This window comes from Salvia hispanica, chromosome 3, assembly GCF_023119035.1.
Source record: "Salvia hispanica cultivar TCC Black 2014 chromosome 3, UniMelb_Shisp_WGS_1.0, whole genome shotgun sequence".
Lineage (NCBI taxonomy): Eukaryota > Viridiplantae > Streptophyta > Magnoliopsida > Lamiales > Lamiaceae > Salvia > Salvia hispanica.
This window is the reverse complement of record NC_062967.1, coordinates 19,855,979-19,874,279: the sequence shown is the minus strand read 5'-3', so window position 1 is coordinate 19,874,279 and position 18,301 is coordinate 19,855,979.

The window sequence follows — 18,301 nt, the reverse complement described above, 5'->3', positions numbered from 1 at the left end:
ATATATATATATATATATATATATATATAGAGAGAGAGAGAGAGAGAGAGATGATCAAAATAAGAATACATTTAAACCCAGAAATGCAGCCCAAATCATGGTCCTAAGATTAGATGATATAATGGTCAATAATTAACCAAAAATACGGAAGGTCATAATTACGTAGTTTTAGGTCATATTATAAGATTTGAGTTTATGTCATGTTAAAATCATTTTAGGTCATGCTTTGTTAGCATGACCTAAAAATAAACTAACTATGACCTAAAAATGTCCTACGTATGACTTTGTTCTGCGTTTCTGTATTTAAATCTGGTCTTCATAGATCAAAACCCTCTATATTACAGTTATTGCTTCATTATATTCATTATACCGAGAAGGGGCATAAGAATTGCTAAAAATCAAGGAACTTAAAGTTTTGTATACTTTAAAGTAGGCCTGCAAATTTAGTCTGCGGGTTTCGGGTATACCCAATCCTGACCCAATGCCGGACGGGTTTTGGGTACCCGAAATTTGAAATTATGGGTTTGGGTAGTTAATGTTAGGATTTTTCGGGTTTAGGGTACCCGAAACTCGTATTAGCGTACCTGACTAATACCCGATTAAACCCGCTTAATTATGTATTTGTGACAAATATTTTTATTTAGTATAGGGCCTATGGCCCGTAGGGTAAATTAATTTAATCACACGTAGATTTATGCCAAAAAATTTCTTTATTTTAAAATTAAGTAGTGTCTATTTGTCTAATGTCTATTAGTATATATTTGTCTAATGTCTATTAGTATATATATGGAGAAAGAATGTGTATATTGAAGTTTATTTTAAAATTAAGAAAGGGGGGAGGAAGTAGTGTCAAAAAATTGAAGTTTATTTTAAATTAATGTTTATTTTAAAATTAAGTAGTGCCATAGAATCATAATCTAGAGAAAGCTAAAGCATTAGAATTGAAGTTTAGACTTTTAATAACAGTCAATAAATGTATTGTCTTATTTTTAATAATTTCTATTCTCATCACAATACAATTTATATAAAAGAATAAATTTGAAATATATACTAATTTTGGGTTTATGGGTACCCGATTAGTTTGGTTTGGGTACCCGCATCGGGTATTAGGGTACCCGAATTCACATACGGGTCGAGTATTGGGTATGATATTTTTAAAATTTCAGGTTCGAGTACCTGAATTTTCGGGGTACCCGAATTTACAGGCCTACTTTAAAGGATCTTTGCGAGTCTTGTGTATGGTTTAAATATTCTTCACTTATTTTCCAATCAATAAAATGAATTATTTTGTCACAATGTGTTTTATTATAAGATGTTTTGCAACATTTAAATGTATAAGAAACAAACAAGTCAAACTTTTTTTATTGTGTTGACTGGCTATGAGTGTAGTTCCACGGTAAGGTAACACAATCTTTTTTCGCAAAAGAGAAATGATATTTCGGAACCTAGATAGACTTTGACTACCTAGCCGTGAAAGGTTACGGTGTTAGTCTGCATATTTCTAGCCATATGGAAATATATTACACCACTGTGATATAGCATCGAAGGATATAACAGTGAAACAAGTCTTGTCTTTATTGTTATTTACTGAAAAATGAATTCTCGGTGATTCTTATTTCTTAATTCATATATTTAATTTTGGGTATACAATATTGATTATAGATTACTTTGATTTATCAGAAGGTACATATTTTTTTATATTTCATGAATCCTAATATTTTGGATATTGGTAATCAACATCTAAGGGTGCTAGGATTGTTAATTAAGTCAATATCAGACTTTAACTAATTAATAAATATTTATATATTAAGTGCAAGAAATAACTAAAATTAAAGGGGGAGCCAATAATACTCGTAATTTTAGATTTGGATTAACAATCAATATTATTTTATTGTCGTGGCTGATAATAATATTCTATTTTGGCTTGAACAAAGTGAAGCTCAATTTAATTAATTAAATTAAAAATATATGTGTGGCCCAAACATAACTTTATCAACGTTGAATAGATGAAAGACAAAGACATAAGTCTCTATACCCAAAGTTCGACCCCCCCATATACTTTATAGCGATCGAAATTTTTACACCTATTTAGAATATGAATTCCATCTCTTATCTATTCGTGACCTATATATTTTTATAAGCTTATCCACTTTAAGATTAAAATACAAGTTTGGGAGATAGTCTGATCTCAGGTTGGGTTCTAAAGATCTCACATGGAGAAATAGTAAGCCATTTTAATTTTTTGGAGAATCATCAATATATCGATTTTTCTCAGTTAGAAATTATGTTTAGGGTTTTAATCACGCCTAAACATGATTTAATTCAAGTTCTTTGCATACACCATGTTAATTTGAACGAATAGATTAAGTCTAAATAATCACCCAAGTAGATCATGCGTTTATTTTGTTTAATTTACAAAATCTTCCATGGCAAACCCCAATAATAATATGGTTGATATATAAAACTTGTTTTAATCTTATAACATCGCATAGTATTCTCTATAAAATAATCTTATTTATAGATAAACACAAATTATGAGAGAGATATAAAAAAGTGATAGGAAAAGTTTTATAAATTAATATGCGATTAATTTTGATGTATAAATTCTTATTACTTCAATTAGATACTCCATCCGTCCCCCTAAAAATAGACTAATTTTGAAACAACGCAGGTTTTAATATGTAATTTGTAAAGTAATATAGAAATAGAATGAAAAAATGATTGGATTATTTTTAGCTGAAAATGAAACTCAAAAAAAAAATCCTTAAAATTGATCTAATTAAAAGACGATTTATGATAAAATGATAGTAGTTTATTTTTAAAGAACTGCGGAAATATTAAGTTATTTACTAGTTTATTTTTAAAGAACTGCGGAAATATTAAGTTATTGAGTAAATTTGAATGAGAGTTTCATTCATATCATAAATTTGTAGACGTGGTCAACAATTTCGAGTTATCTTATTTATAGAGAAATAGCAGAAATAAAAAGTTGAAAAAACGTGCCCAAAACGAATATATTCCCTCCGTCTCCGATTAATTATCACTCTTTTCTATTTCGATCCGTGCTTTAATAATTGTCACACTTCATTTTTACCATAAATAGTAAGTAAGTCTCACATTCCACTAACTCACTCCACTCACATTTTATTATAAAATCAATATAAAAAAGTTGGTCTCACGTTCCACTAACTTTTTCAATCAACTTTTTGTTACATTTTTTAAAATTCGTGTCCGGTCAAAGAGTGATAATTAATCGAGAACGGAGGGAGTATATTGTAGGGAGATATGTATAATGAACCAAGCAAAATAAAAATAATGTACGGAATAAGAGTTGCTTTCATGATAACGAAAATAAATTATTCCCACGAAATAATGAGTGGTTGTTGAAATAATTGTGTCCGTAAAAACTTTTATAAGTTATGTTCCGTCTACTGTGAATATTATATACTTTGTACGCATTACTATATAATTATTAGTCTCAGTCTAAATAAAAATATTTAACCATAAGTAATTTTAAATTTATCCTAGTATAAATTAAGAGATACTTATCATATTCAAAATCTGAGTTGTTTGTATAATCTTCTACATAACGTACTTGAATAGATAGTGAATAAAATAGCTAACCAGTGAGATATAAATACATAGGAGTATAAATTAATTATAGGTCATAAGATTAGTAGTTGGTCGTGTTTATGCTTTATAGTAAGCTATTTTAAAGCAGTTCGGCCGGGAAGTTGAAATTAAATGATTAATTAATGATATGTAGTACTAATTGTTTGGTAGCTTCAGAAATTAAAGCCATTTTGTATTCATTGTGATTTGTGAATATTATGAATATTATACAGGCACGTTTGATAAAAAAAAATAAAATAAAATATGATAAGAATATAGTAGCACATTTTAGGTTATTTTTAGATAGATATTCTAAGGGGTTTCTTGGTACGATGGAATGGAATGGTGGAATGGAATGTGATTCCTATTTCCATTCTATTCATTTGTTTGGTATGATGGAATGAATGGGTGAATGGATGAAAATGCAAAGGAAATCCAAGGAAATTGACATTCCATTCCAACCTCATTCCATTCCATCGTACCAAGCATCAATTCAACTAAAATTTATAATTTAGGAATCAAATTCACTAAATATTGAGTATTCCGCTTTAGAAGAAAACACCAATCCTTGAGCATTTGCAGAAATATCACTGTTAGTTACGGAGGGACAGAGTTGCAAGACCAATCATCGGGCATCAGTTTTTATGCAACTTACTAAGATGCTTTGGTTTGTTGTGGGTGACGTCATATTGATGGTGATGGTATCCATTTATTCTTTGGCAAACTTATACACATTTATCATACTCGGTAATTCAAGTCTTGATGGCAAAAATTTGTACTAACAATTTTACTATATTTGGTCGACTTTTGACATTAGGATTCTATATCTTGGGTTTGATCTATATATTTTTTGTTCTTTTCATTCTAATTTTATTTGATTTTTATAATTGAATCACTACTAATACTCATTCTTTCTAAGTTAACCTATAATGTCAACTAGTGAAAAAAACTTTTTTTTGGCATTTTTGAATAAAAAGGCTAGAATGTGTATGAATTTCAATTTTGACATGGAAATACACAGTGAAATTTGTACTTGCTTATACGTAGGAATGTTAGTGCACTCCGCAACTCGTGGGCTGAGTCGAATAGCTCACAAAATTTAGAGGGTTAGATTTCAAAATTTTCAACTCGATTAGTCTGCAACGTGAGTGGGCCAGACCCGAAATCCGATGGCTGACCCGGTGGGTTGGAATTAAGTACAACTATTGTTATTCTTTCTTCATGTTTGACACATAATTCGACATTTCATTAATATTTTTATAGCATAAATAACTATTAAAAAATCTTCAATTTTATATTTAACTAGTATCACGCGCCTGTGCATAGATTAATATATTTTTTAAATATTAAATTTTAATTTAAAATTAATTAAATAAAATTAGAATTAATATTAACAATGAACAATATGAGTAACAATTTTAGTTATATGAGTATCTAAAATCTATACAAATCAATATTGAAGCATAATAAATTTGAAACAAATCACATAATATAATGTTTAAACATTAAATCAAGGAGTAGGAAGATAAAAATCTATCACAATAAAGAATTAAACACAATAGATAATTACTCATCATTTTTAAAACTTCTTTATAAGCTACATTAACTTTGAAATTAAAATCAATCTCTTTATTATAAACTAAATTCTTCAATTCTTCTCAATTCGTCACTGTTCTATAGAACTTATTTGTCATTTTTAAAGACGCCCGCCTCATCTAAAACTACAAAACTTACTAAGTGAACAAAACCATCAATTAGCATGGGAAAAAAAACAAAAAGAAACTAAGACACTTGTATTGTTATCTTGCACTTTCACTTCCGACCGCAAACAATTAAAAATCACTTTTTCCAACAGTTGAGCTAGATAGAATATACATTGACCACAAACGCACAAATCCGAGTTTCAGATCCGTAAAAATTTAGTACGGACATACCAGCATGAATCGCAACGCTGCCATCCAAATTTAAAAATGAAGCGTATTTATGCTTAGGAGAATCGCCAATCTGGACGTTTTCGCCGTCACAGCATGGATCCTTAACAGGAAGGACTCCATTCGCAGCACCGGCGGCCACGGGTGCGTCAACAGCCGTAGCCGCCGGGGTAGGAGCCGGCGCGCCATGGTTGTTTGACCAAGATGCCGCCGCGACGATTTGAGCGACGCCAATATTGTTGCAATTTCTCAGTGTTATTAAATGACATAGTAAAAATATTGTAACCTCCCACTCCATAATCCCACGTAAAACCAACCCACTCACTCCATTAATCAATTGTTTAATAGCCTTTAAATTATAGTATATATTTAATTTAATATAATTTTTAAAATTAAATGGCAATCTTGTAAATTTTTCCAAAACTCCCCTTTTATATATTGTATAGATAGAGGCATGTTAGGGTGCCACCACCCCTTAAAATAACACCATACCACCATTCCTAGTCAATCATTTGTACACATGGACGAATAATAAGCTGCCACGTGGCAAAAAAAGACCCCCAAAAAAGACGGGCAGCAATTTGCTGGTCTTTATACAACAATTTTTCTTGAACAGCAATAACCAACACGCTAGACAGCAATCTATAGATTGTTGTCTACCGTATTGAATGTTGTTGTGTAGCGTTTATAATATTGCTGTATAAGTGGTGTCACGGTGTCATTTTAAGAGGAGTTGTCATTTTAACACAAACCTGTATAGATATACATATATGTTTGATTTTTATTGATATAGTGCCCCCCCCCCTGTTCGCCATTAGGAGTCTCATAAGAATCCGGACGGGTCTTAAGAAATATAAAAGAATGTGGGCAGTGAAATGTGAGATGCATTTTTATATACTCCTTCCGTCCACAAAATATAGACAAAGTTGTAGATTACACGAGTTTTAATGCATAATTGACAAAGTAAGAGAGCGAGTGAAAATGTGGTGAAAGTAATTTTAGTGGATTGTGGAGTCCATATTTAGAATAATGTGTATGATTAGTACTCCCTCCGTTCCATAGTAATAGAGTGATTTTGCCATTTTGGAATGTTCCATAGTAATAGAGTCATTTCTCTTTTTAGTAAAAGTCAACACAATTTTCCACACTTATTTTACTCTTTCTTACTTTATTCTCTCATCATCTCTCTACCTTTTTCATTTTCCACTTTACTCTCCCTTTACTTAACTCACCTAACACAATTTTTCTTAGAGCATCCCCATCCGTGCTCTTAAATAAGAGCACGGAGGTGGACCCGGACCCACTTTTACTCCTTGTTTTTAAGCAAGAGCACAACACCCATATCCATGCTCTTCCGCAAGGATAAGCTTAAGGGTCCCACCATTCTATTATTCAATTTAAATACTTCAATTACTAAAATCATTTCTACAATATAAAAATACATAATTAAATCCTAAAAAATAAAAATTACATAATTAAAATCCTAGAAAATAAAAATACATAATTAAAATTCTAAAAAATAAAAATACATAATTAAAATTCTAAAAAATAAAAATACATAATTAAAATACTAGAAAATAAAAAAAAATACATAATTAAAATCCTACAAATTAAAAACTATATAATTAAAGACTAAAAAATACCCTCGTGGAAGACTAGTCCTTTATCCTCAATGTTCTTCGGAGACCCCGTGGAAGAATAGGTTAAAATAGATGAGAGAATAGATGAGAGAATTTAGATGATAGAATAGATGAGAATTGTGTAGTGTGGTGAGAATTTTTTTTTGTTGAAGTGGGGTTATTTATAGATGAAAATGTGAATTTTGGGGAAAAAAATTGAAAACAAAAATTAAAAGTGTGTAGAAAACAGATCTAATTTATTGGGAAGTGGGAAAATGTTTTTCTTATTTAAAAACGATTTTATTAATTAATTTTGATTTTTTTTTTGAAAAAGAAAAGATCAAATTTGCCAACGGCATAGCCCGCTACGTAAGCCTGCTCAGCGGCACGGATGTGCTTTTATTTAAGAGCAGTGTCGTGCCGCTGGCACAGACGGACAAGCTGCATCGGCGGACGGAGGTGGGGCGTGCCGCTGGCACGGACGGACACGCCCCCGCTGCGGATGCTCTTAATCTCCGTGCTGAAAAGAAACGCCTCCATATTACTATGGAAAAGAGAGAGTATTGGTGAAAATTTTATAATTAGTCTAATTTTGGTGGACGGCCCAAAATGGTTAAACTTGTACTCCCCCCGTCCCATTAAAAATGAAACGTTTTCCTTTTTGTGTTGTCCCATTGAAAATGTAATGTTTCCTAAAATAGAAATAACTTTGGTCATGTTTGGTTGCCAGGATTCTGTCTGGGAAAGTAATCTGATTCCTTAAATTTTAAATTCATGCGTTTGTTTCGGTTTTTAATCAAACTGGGAAAATAATCAGAATCCGAGAATAAGGAAAGTTAGTACAACTTTCCAAGATTCTGAATCCTAATTTTCTTAAGTATTCTTTTTCCCAGTTTTAGGATTCTTATTGTCTTACATATTTAAGCAATATAGTATAGTTTTATTATTATTATTATTATTATTATTATTATTATTATTATTATTATTAATTACTATATTTTTAAAATAATTTAAAATTATAAATTATACTTAATTTCACTCTAATAAATAACTATAATTAAAATTATCATAATTATAACTATATTTTATAATAATTCATAATATTAATTAATAATTTATTAATAATTAAAATATAATTATATAATATAAATTGTATAATGAATAATTATTATTATATTTTATAAATTAATAATTAATCAATAAAGTCATAGTGCAATTTTAATTTATAAAATTTATTCAATTATAATATCTGTAAATGTTATAATTATAATGTAATAATTATTATATTTATTATTATAATACTTCATGTAACTATAATTACAATTATATTATTATATATTATGATGGATAATCCATATTTAAACTATCCATGATAAATATAATAATATAGTTATTATTATTTATAATTAATAATTTATTAAAAAATTTATGTTATTATTCTTTTTTATAAATAAAAAATTAATAAGTATATTTTTAGTTTGGTGTTATAATTAGGTACAAATTTAAAATCTTGATATTTTCCAAACTCAGTAAAGTAATGTTACGAGGAATCATATTTCCGGGATTTATTTTCCCAGGAATCATTTTCCTTGGCAATTTTACTTTCCCGCCAACCAAACATGGTTTTTCTCTACTTTTTCCTTTCTCTTACTTTTTATTCTCTCCTCTTTAACTCACAAAACCACACTACATAAAATCTTGTGCCAAAAGCAAACGTTTCATATTTATTGGGACGGAGGGAGTATATTTTTTGTGGATGGACGAAGTATTAGTTTTATAATAAAATATGGGTGAAATGAGTTAATGGAAAGTTGGGTCTACCAACCATTTATAGTAAAAGTGAATCAAGATTCATAATAGCGAAGAAAGTAAAATGATAAACTGGGACTCCTAATGGCGGACGGATGGAGTACGAGATAAACAAAATTAATAAAATTTATATTAAATATAAGAAAACAAAATTGAAAGTTGAAACCATCAAGATCGAGTGAGTTGTGTTGGAGCTAGGGATGTCAATGTAGCCCGCAACCCGTGGATCGGCCCGAATAACACGCCAAATTTACAGGGTTAGGGTTGAAAATTTATAGTCCGATAAAATTACAGCCCGACTAGCCCGCACCTGATTAGCTCGCAACCCTTTAGGGCCAGACCCGAAAACCCGATGGGCTGGCTCGGAAACCCGATAAAATTTCTATCCTTCTATTTGTTTTACTCTAATTCGACACTTCATTAGTTATTTTATGGTATAGATTACTAAAAAAATTACTTTCAATTTTATATATTAAATACATAAATTATATATTAAATTTTTATTAACATAATAATATATATATAAATTAGAAACTTCGAATTCACTAAAAAATATATTTAGATTTCTAAAACATGCTTTAAAATTTCTTGATGTTTATGTTTTATTTTGTATAAATCTCAGATATTAGTATATGATCGTGTTTATGTTTGAGTTTAAGCATATATCTCAAATATATCATAATTAAATATTTTACATTTTATAAATATAACTAATTTTCACCATTATTTATTGGATTAATCGCATGTTGATTTTATCGGTAGCAACTCGATTAGCCCGCTGAGCTAGACCGAAACTAAAGCTTTTAGGGTTATGGTTGAACTTTTATAACCCAAAAGAAAATATAACCCGATTAGCCCGCACTCGATTGACCCGCAACCCAAATAGGGTTAGCCCGAAACCCAGTGAGCTGGCCCGATTGACATCCCTAGTTGGAGCGGTGAAATTTGTAACTGATATGAAAGAATGATTTGCTCAGTATAGTTTGGTGTTACGTTTGAAATTCATGAAAAATCTAAAAGAGAGTAGTAAGAGAATTTATAATTTTTGCAGCGATTTGCCCTTTAATTAATTCACACTTCATGTAAATTATGGCAATTTGCCCTTTAATTAATTCCACACACTTTCATATAAATTATTTTCTCCCTTTCTGAAAATTTGTCACTTATTTCCATTTTTATTCGTTCCTAAAATTTGTCATATTTTATTTTTACTATTTTTAATAATAGATTTCATATTCTACTAACTTATTTTCACTTATATTTTACTTTATTAAATTAATATATAAAACTAGGATCCACGTATCACTTTTACGGTACGTTGTATTCATATGAATCCAAATTCTTGACACTTGCGTCACCAGTATGTGATTTAAATTTTGAAATAAATTCTTGTCATTTACTTCACCAGTAAGTGGTTTGGAATGCATAAAATGCAGTATAAGATATTTTTTTTATCCTAATAATTAAGTTGGTGATGATATGATGTATGTAAACCTAAGAATCAATTCTGAAACGATATGTTTTATGGCTTCTGCCAGAGTAAACTAGTTTTATTGATTAATTTTTTAAAGACTAAAGTTCCATTTTGGTCCTAAATATATGGTCATATTATGATTTTGATCAAGAACTAATATCATTTGGTTCTAAACATATGGTCATTGTTAATTGGATTCCTCTTGGCAATTGGAGGACTGTCATAACTAATGCCACTTCTCAAGCTGATGGCTTTGCAATACTTCCGTGCTTAATCGTTTATGGGAGAAACTATACCGACTTATTGTGCATGCTTAGCTCCATGACTTCGAGCTGGACACTCTGAGAAGGTCATCATTGGTATCCTTCTTCGGTTCGTCAACAACTCCATTGGTGCCTAGAAATCTCGGTGGTGGTTGTAATGCACTGTTTAGATTCTCGGCGAATAAACTCAGTTGGATAAGTGGTATAGGAGTACTTTTCTCTAAGAATTTGGATAAGTGAATGTTGGGGTATTCAATTGCTATTCCGATGAACAGACTTTGTTAGACTTAGGTTATTTGATAAATTCCAAAAGTCAGTTCAAATTAGGGGTGGGTAAACGGTCGGTTAACCACCACCACCACCACTACTAGTACTACTACTACTAGTACTACTACTACTAGTACTACTACTACTACTACTACTACTACTAGTAATATTATTAGTATTATTATTATTATTATTATTATTATTATTATTATTATTATTATTATTATTATTATTATTATTATTCTTATTATTATTATTTTTATTATTATTATTGTTATTATTATTATTGTTATTATTGTTATTATTATTATTATTGTTATTATTGTTATTATTGTTATTATTATTATTATTATTATTATTATTATTATTATTATTATTATTATTATTATTATTATTATTATTATTATTATTATTATTATTATTATTATTATTATTATTATTATTATTATTATTATTATTATTATTATTATTATTATTATTATTATTATTATTATTATTATTATTATTATTATTATTATTATTATTATTATTATTATTATTGTTATTATTGTTATTATTGTTATTATTGTTATTATTGTTATTATTGTTATTATTGTTATTATTGTTATTATTATTATTGTTATTATTATTATTATTGTTATTATTATTATTATTATTATTATTATTATTATTATTATTATTATTATTATTATTATTATTATTATTATTATTATTATTATTATTATTATTATTATTATTATTATTATTATTATTATTATTATTATTATTATTATTATTATTATTATTATTATTATTATTATTGTTATTATTATTATTATTGTTATTATTGTTATTATTATTATTATTATTATTATTATTATTATTATTATTATTATTATTATTATTATTATTATTATTATTATTATTATTATTATTATTATTATTATTATTATTATTATTATTATTATTATTATTATTATAGTAAATACATAAATTTGTTTGGGCACTTCAAAAATTTAAACTTTAAATGATCATAAAACTTTTCTACGATAATTAAGTGAAGGGATATCCTATTTTTAAAATAATGTTTAAGCAATTTATTGACTAGATGTTAGTAGAAATGAAAGTGACACAAATTAAAATAAACTTTGACAAAATTTGGAAGTAAATTACATTTTCTTTAATTGTGACGCTACATAAAGAAGTGCAAAATCAATGTAATATAGATATGAAATTTTTAAAAGTATAAAAATATTATCGAAGTTTATTCATTAAAAATATAATTGAATTAAACTTTTGGTTGAATTTAATTTTTGATTATCAGCTATCGGTTCGAGAAAGCATGCAAACCGGTACAGATCCGAACACCGTGAAACCGATAACCGACCGATTCCGGTTCAATTCCCAGTTAACCGAATAACCAAGAATTGTTTACCTACCCCTAGTTCAAATGTGTTGGCATCTATCCTCGTGCATGTGGGTCTGGAAATTCACAAACATATTGTAAATGGGATCTCTTATCTTAACTGAATCTCTATCTGCTATCTCATTAACCACAACTGTTGTTTGAGTTGTAAAATGAATTGATTCTAGTCTAGAGGCAGCTGGTTATGGATTGTGACTATTGTTCTCCATCGGTGTAAGCAGATTTTGAAAAAAAAATAGATTCCTTCTGACTGAAGGAGTCCTTTGCCTTGTCCTCTTCTTTGCCTAGTGGTTACAAGCTCCAAGTCAAGCGGTAAACCTTGAGAGCACGTACGCATGCAAAATGTTAAGGACGAGCAATAGGTTCACGTGAGAAATGTTTTATGAAATACAAATAAAATAAAGCAATAGCTTTTATACTAGCATTTAAATCTTCTCAAGTCCTAAACACAACTAGTCCTGGACAACGATGCCAAAAACTAGATTGACCTTATTTTAGCATAAACTATACCTGCAAGAGTATAAGGCTAGTGTAGCTTATAGCATATAACAATATATTATTCATATCCACACAAACTAGAGTGTTAGATTTAAGTACAATGAAGCAGTGGTGAACACATGAATTTTATACTGGGAATTCCAAACCACATAACACAAGAAAAATGAGAAATACAAAGAAAATAAACAAGAAAAAATAAATAACACTCCTGGGATTTGAACTCAAGCCAATAGTTCTTATCCCAACTACCAAACCACTTGAGCTAATGCTAAAATACAATAATTTGTATAATATATGTAGATAAACTAAAAATTTGTGGGGTTTCAGTGGCCCAATCCAACCATGTAGGTCCGCCACTGCCATGAAGCCATATTACTCCCTCGTCCCTCTGTAGCTGAGTCATATTCCTTTTCAGATTGTCCTACTGTAACTGAGTCATTTCATTTTTTGGCAAAAAGTACTTTACTCTCTCTTCATTTCCTCTACCTTTTTCCTTTTTACTTTATTCTCCTTTTACTTAACTCATTTAAAACAAAATTTCTTAAATCCCGTACGAAAAGAAATTCCTCTACTACAGAGGGACGGAGGAAGTACTACTATTTATAGTTCTTAATTGGTTTTGGGTTTTTATTATTGTAACAAAAATTAGTTTTTCATGGCCGATTAGTTCTTGAAGGAAAGAAAAAAGTATTACCTCTAATCCCTCAAAATACATCTCTTAAAATTATGAACTTTTTAATTTAGGAAATTTTTTTTAATAAGATGAGACACATTCTTCACTAATACTCCCTCCGTCCCGGCTAAGATGACACATTCCTTAGCCGGTACGGGATTTTAGGAGTAATTGGTTAATGTATTTAAATGGGGAGAGAAAAAATGGGTGGAAGTATTAGAATAGAGAGAGAAAAACGTGTCACCTTAAATAAAATGGAGGGAGTAATATTTTAAAGTGGTTGAGTGTATTAATTGGAGAAAGAAAGTTTCCATAAAAGGAAATGTGTCACCTTAGTTGGGACAAACTAAAAAGAAAAACGTGTTATCTTAAATAGAATGGAGGGAGTAATATTTTAACCAAATTTTTTTTTCATCTCTCTTTTACTTTATTGTCTGTGCCTTAAAATTTGTACTCCTTCACACGTTCATATTTGCGAGTGGAGTGAACATGAGACAAAAAATGGTGAAAACTAATTGTTCATCGCATATACGCTATATTTCAACTATTTGAATGACATAGGGTTTTAAGTTTGGACTTTATAGTGCTCTTTTACTCCCACAACAATTAAAAGATAAAATGGCCCAACTAAAGTAATTAAAGGCCCAGCAAAAAAGTAATAAGTTAGCCCATTTGATAATTTATGTTCTTCAATATTTTGGGCGGCGCCTGTGAAGATTCCGGCTTTAGGTTTCAGGGCGTTGAAGCGGAGTGCGGCCATGGTGAGAGAGGTTTGTGCATCGGCCAAGCCTGCACTGGAGTGGTGGCTTAGCCAATGGTGCGTCCGACCCTGCTCATGTCTAATCTCATTTCTTGTTCGGCCAAATTTTTCTTAAAAGCCATGATAATATATCTTAACTCATTCCATAATAATATTAAGATTACATTGTATCTCATAATTATTTATCTCACAGCCTTCCTAATTACTAATTTAACTACAAATAAACTTTATTTTAACTATCTTCATAATATATATTATTATTATTATTATTATTATTAGTTCATATAAAAGACGTCATATAAAAGTATATATTATTCCAGGGTGTTTATCTATAAAAAACAAGATTTAAATACGGAAATGCAAAACAAAATCATATATAGGACATTTTTAGGTTATTGTTAGTTTATTTTTGGTCATTTTAATTAAGAACGACTTAAAATGATCTAAACGTGATATCAAATCCAAATTTTATAAAATGACCTAAAACTATTATAACCTTTTGTATTTTTGTTTGTTATTGATCATTAGATCATCTAATTCTAGGATATATCTAAATTTAGATACATTCTTGTTTGAATCATCGCTATCCTTTAATAGAAATCCATGGGTTCCATCCTAAAACCAATTGGTAATAGGATAAGGGTTCATGAGACTTATATACTGATTTCAGTTCTCTTTATATACCGATGTGGGATAGTAACTAGTTCTAATATTAATTTTTAGTTTCAATTGCCCAGTACTTTTCTTACCTGTAAAAGTATGTCGAGTGCAAAGCAAAATTGTGGACAAGATTTGTCCAGTCAATAAGAAAAGACTAATGTGCAATGATTTTGTCGCCAAAGATGGGCAAATAAATTGTGCTAAATTTTCAAAGCACGTGCTTGAAGGGCTAACGGATATTGTTCAACCTTTCCTCAAAATACAATCTTGCATGCCTCAACCAACATATATGAGTGTACTCCATCTATTTATTTTTTCTTTTCTTTAAAAAACAGAGCTTGCGAGGGAACTGAGGTGTCATTATTTTTAGTGTCTCATGGACGGCTATTGATTTAGTCTATCGTAATCTATTTATACTAAATATTTAAAATCTATTGAATTTTATTTAGCTTTTAATAGACACATCAATTATTAGTTAATTATAATCACAAAATTTTAAACTCTAACTTCTAATATTTTACTTTCTCTTCACTTTAATTATTTGTTACTTCCTTTGCCCTCTAAATATAAGAACTTTTTTCTTTTTATCCGTCCCCTAAAATTAAAACTTTCTATATTAAAAAATTTCTTTCTCACTGATAAGGTGAGACTCATTTTCCACTAACACATTTTTCTTTCTATCTCTCTCTTATTTTACCAATTTTATATTTAAACTCGTGCAGTTTCAAAAGTTCCTATTTCTAGGGGACGGAAAGAATATCATTTTTTTCAAGAAACGTGCAAAAATTAAACATCTCGCTTAGACCGAGAGAGACTGCTATAAAACTTATTTTTTCGCATGAAAAAAATCATAGATTTAATATTTTGGCTCTATAACAACTGTTTTGCGAAGAAACAATGATTAGCGTTCCTAATTGAAAGTATGGAGTTTTTTATTTCTTGGATATTGGCATTTAATATCATGAAATTTTTAAAAAGTTGGATTTTTCCCACAAATTTTAAAATTGACAAATAATATCTCGAACTTTACTCCGAGTTTGTTATTTCCCGCCAATGAAAAAAATTCGGCAAATAATGTCATGATACATATTTTTTTCGTAATTTCTCGTTAACAACTTCGAGAGTTTCAAGATTTTCAATCTTTGGGAATAGTTTTTCTTGAAGCACACCCTCCAAATTTGTTCTTCAATCTATTAATATAGCCGTAATTTTTTCACTGATGAGAAATAACAAACTCAATGTAAAGTTTGTGATATTATTTGTCAATTTTAAAATTGGTGGGAAAAATCCAACTTTTTAAAAGTTCATATTAGATGCCAATATCCTATATTTCTTTAGTCCCCAAAGATAATTTTCAAGCGTCCTTCTTTGCGAGAAGGTAATATGTTAATTTATAAGTATAATGAAATTGTTTAACTTATTCTCAAAAAGTCTAAATTGTGTGTCATCCTGACTATCGTTAGATATTATAGAAAATAGTCAACAGTATTACATAGTTTATCAATAAATTTAGGAATTAATAGTCTTTTAAATTATGAAATTTGTGAAACATTCATTTAAAATTAGAATACTAAATCTTGAGATATCAGCTTTTCTCAATTATCTTATGCATTCACGTATATATATATATACACACACGTAAAGTGTCTTCTTTTAATGAAGTTTAAAATGATTAAATTGTTAAAATAATGTGAGCAAAGAAAAAAAAAACAAAATAATTAAAAGCATCATTTTGAAATTATGCATAAAAGTTATTAAAATTATGAAATATCATCCGGTAATCATTAAATATCTCAAATGATCATTTTAAGATATTTAAATGTCTCAAATTATCATTTTGAGATATATGTAATTAAATGTATAATTTTAATTTTACTACTTTTAGTAAATAGACTTCACATTTCATTAATTTATTTTTTAAGTTTTATTATTATAACAAGAATAAGTATTCTCTTCATCCTATAAAATAGACATTATTTTCATTTTTGTTTATTGATACGTTCGGATTTTGCATCGTTTTAAGGCTATTATTTGGTCCGTTTTCAGTGTCAAAGTTGCATTACATGTCAATTATTTGCATATTTTATCTATTTTGGTATTTTAACGTGTTTTGTGATCAATGTGCAAAATAAAGCTGAAAATGAGCATAAAAAGGTCAAAATCCAGAAGTTGGAGCAGAAGCGCAACCCAGCAAGCCGTTGGCGCATGCCAGCGGTCGCTGAAAGCCATCCAGAGAGCTCGAAAACGTTCCCACCGCCGCTGGACCTGTTTGCGCGCAGCAGTCCTAGTTCAAACCTATTTTCTGGCGATTCTGAAGTCCGATCAGGGCGTTCTATACAACCATTCTCTTCGTATTTAAAAGATCTTCGCGTTGGTACCATGATTATCTCAATCGGAGTTCTATGACAGAATTATGGTAAAGTCGCGCATTGCTTTCAAATTGCTAAATTTAGAGGTGAAGTACCGTAAGCCGCCAAACTGACCAAGGAGAATCATGAAGACAGCGATAGGAGCAGAAGTGGAGAAAAAAAGCAGATTTCAAATATCCCTCTTTAAGGGCACAAGCGTCAAATTATTTCATGTTTCCGTACTTTCTTCAGTTTCCTAGGTCAGTTAGACAGAATAACCTTTCAATTCTGCGGAATCCAGTAGATTTAAACTAAATCCACTAGAATGCGTGGCAGCTGCCAAAACCTTCCAAAATGTCCCGAACACACCCTTAGCACGTTCTTCCTCGTGGGATCGATCTTTACTTCCCTATACTAATCAATAGTATTGTGGGTTAAGGTTTTGATATCAGCTCTTACAGCACGTCCGACAACACGCGATTAGGTCTATATTCTGCTTGACCAGTTGGTTTGGTAAATCTGCTTGACCTGTTTGCGGTTTTACTTGTTTATATTTTAAGAACGCGTTGTGAAGAAGCTCTCATCAAATATGGTCAATAGTTTATTGGCATTTTCGCATGAAAATCCATAAATCGCCAATTTATTACTGCATTTGTCCTAATGAAGATGACTCGGTTTTCTTTTTGGTATATTCCAACAAAGATGACTCGTTGGCTAAATATGGAAACAGTATTTTTTATATTATATACTCCATCCGTTCCTTTATAGTTGAATTACTTCGCTTTGACACTGAGTTTAAGAAATGGATGTTTAGTGGATTAAATAAGCAGGTAACAAAGTAGATATAGTAAGAGAAAGAAAAACTAAAGAGAATAAAGTAGGAAAGTGAATAAAGTTGAGAGAATAACATAAGAAATAAAATGGAGTAGGAAAGAAAAAGTGAGCTAATTATTCTATATTAATATTGGCGGACACACATAAG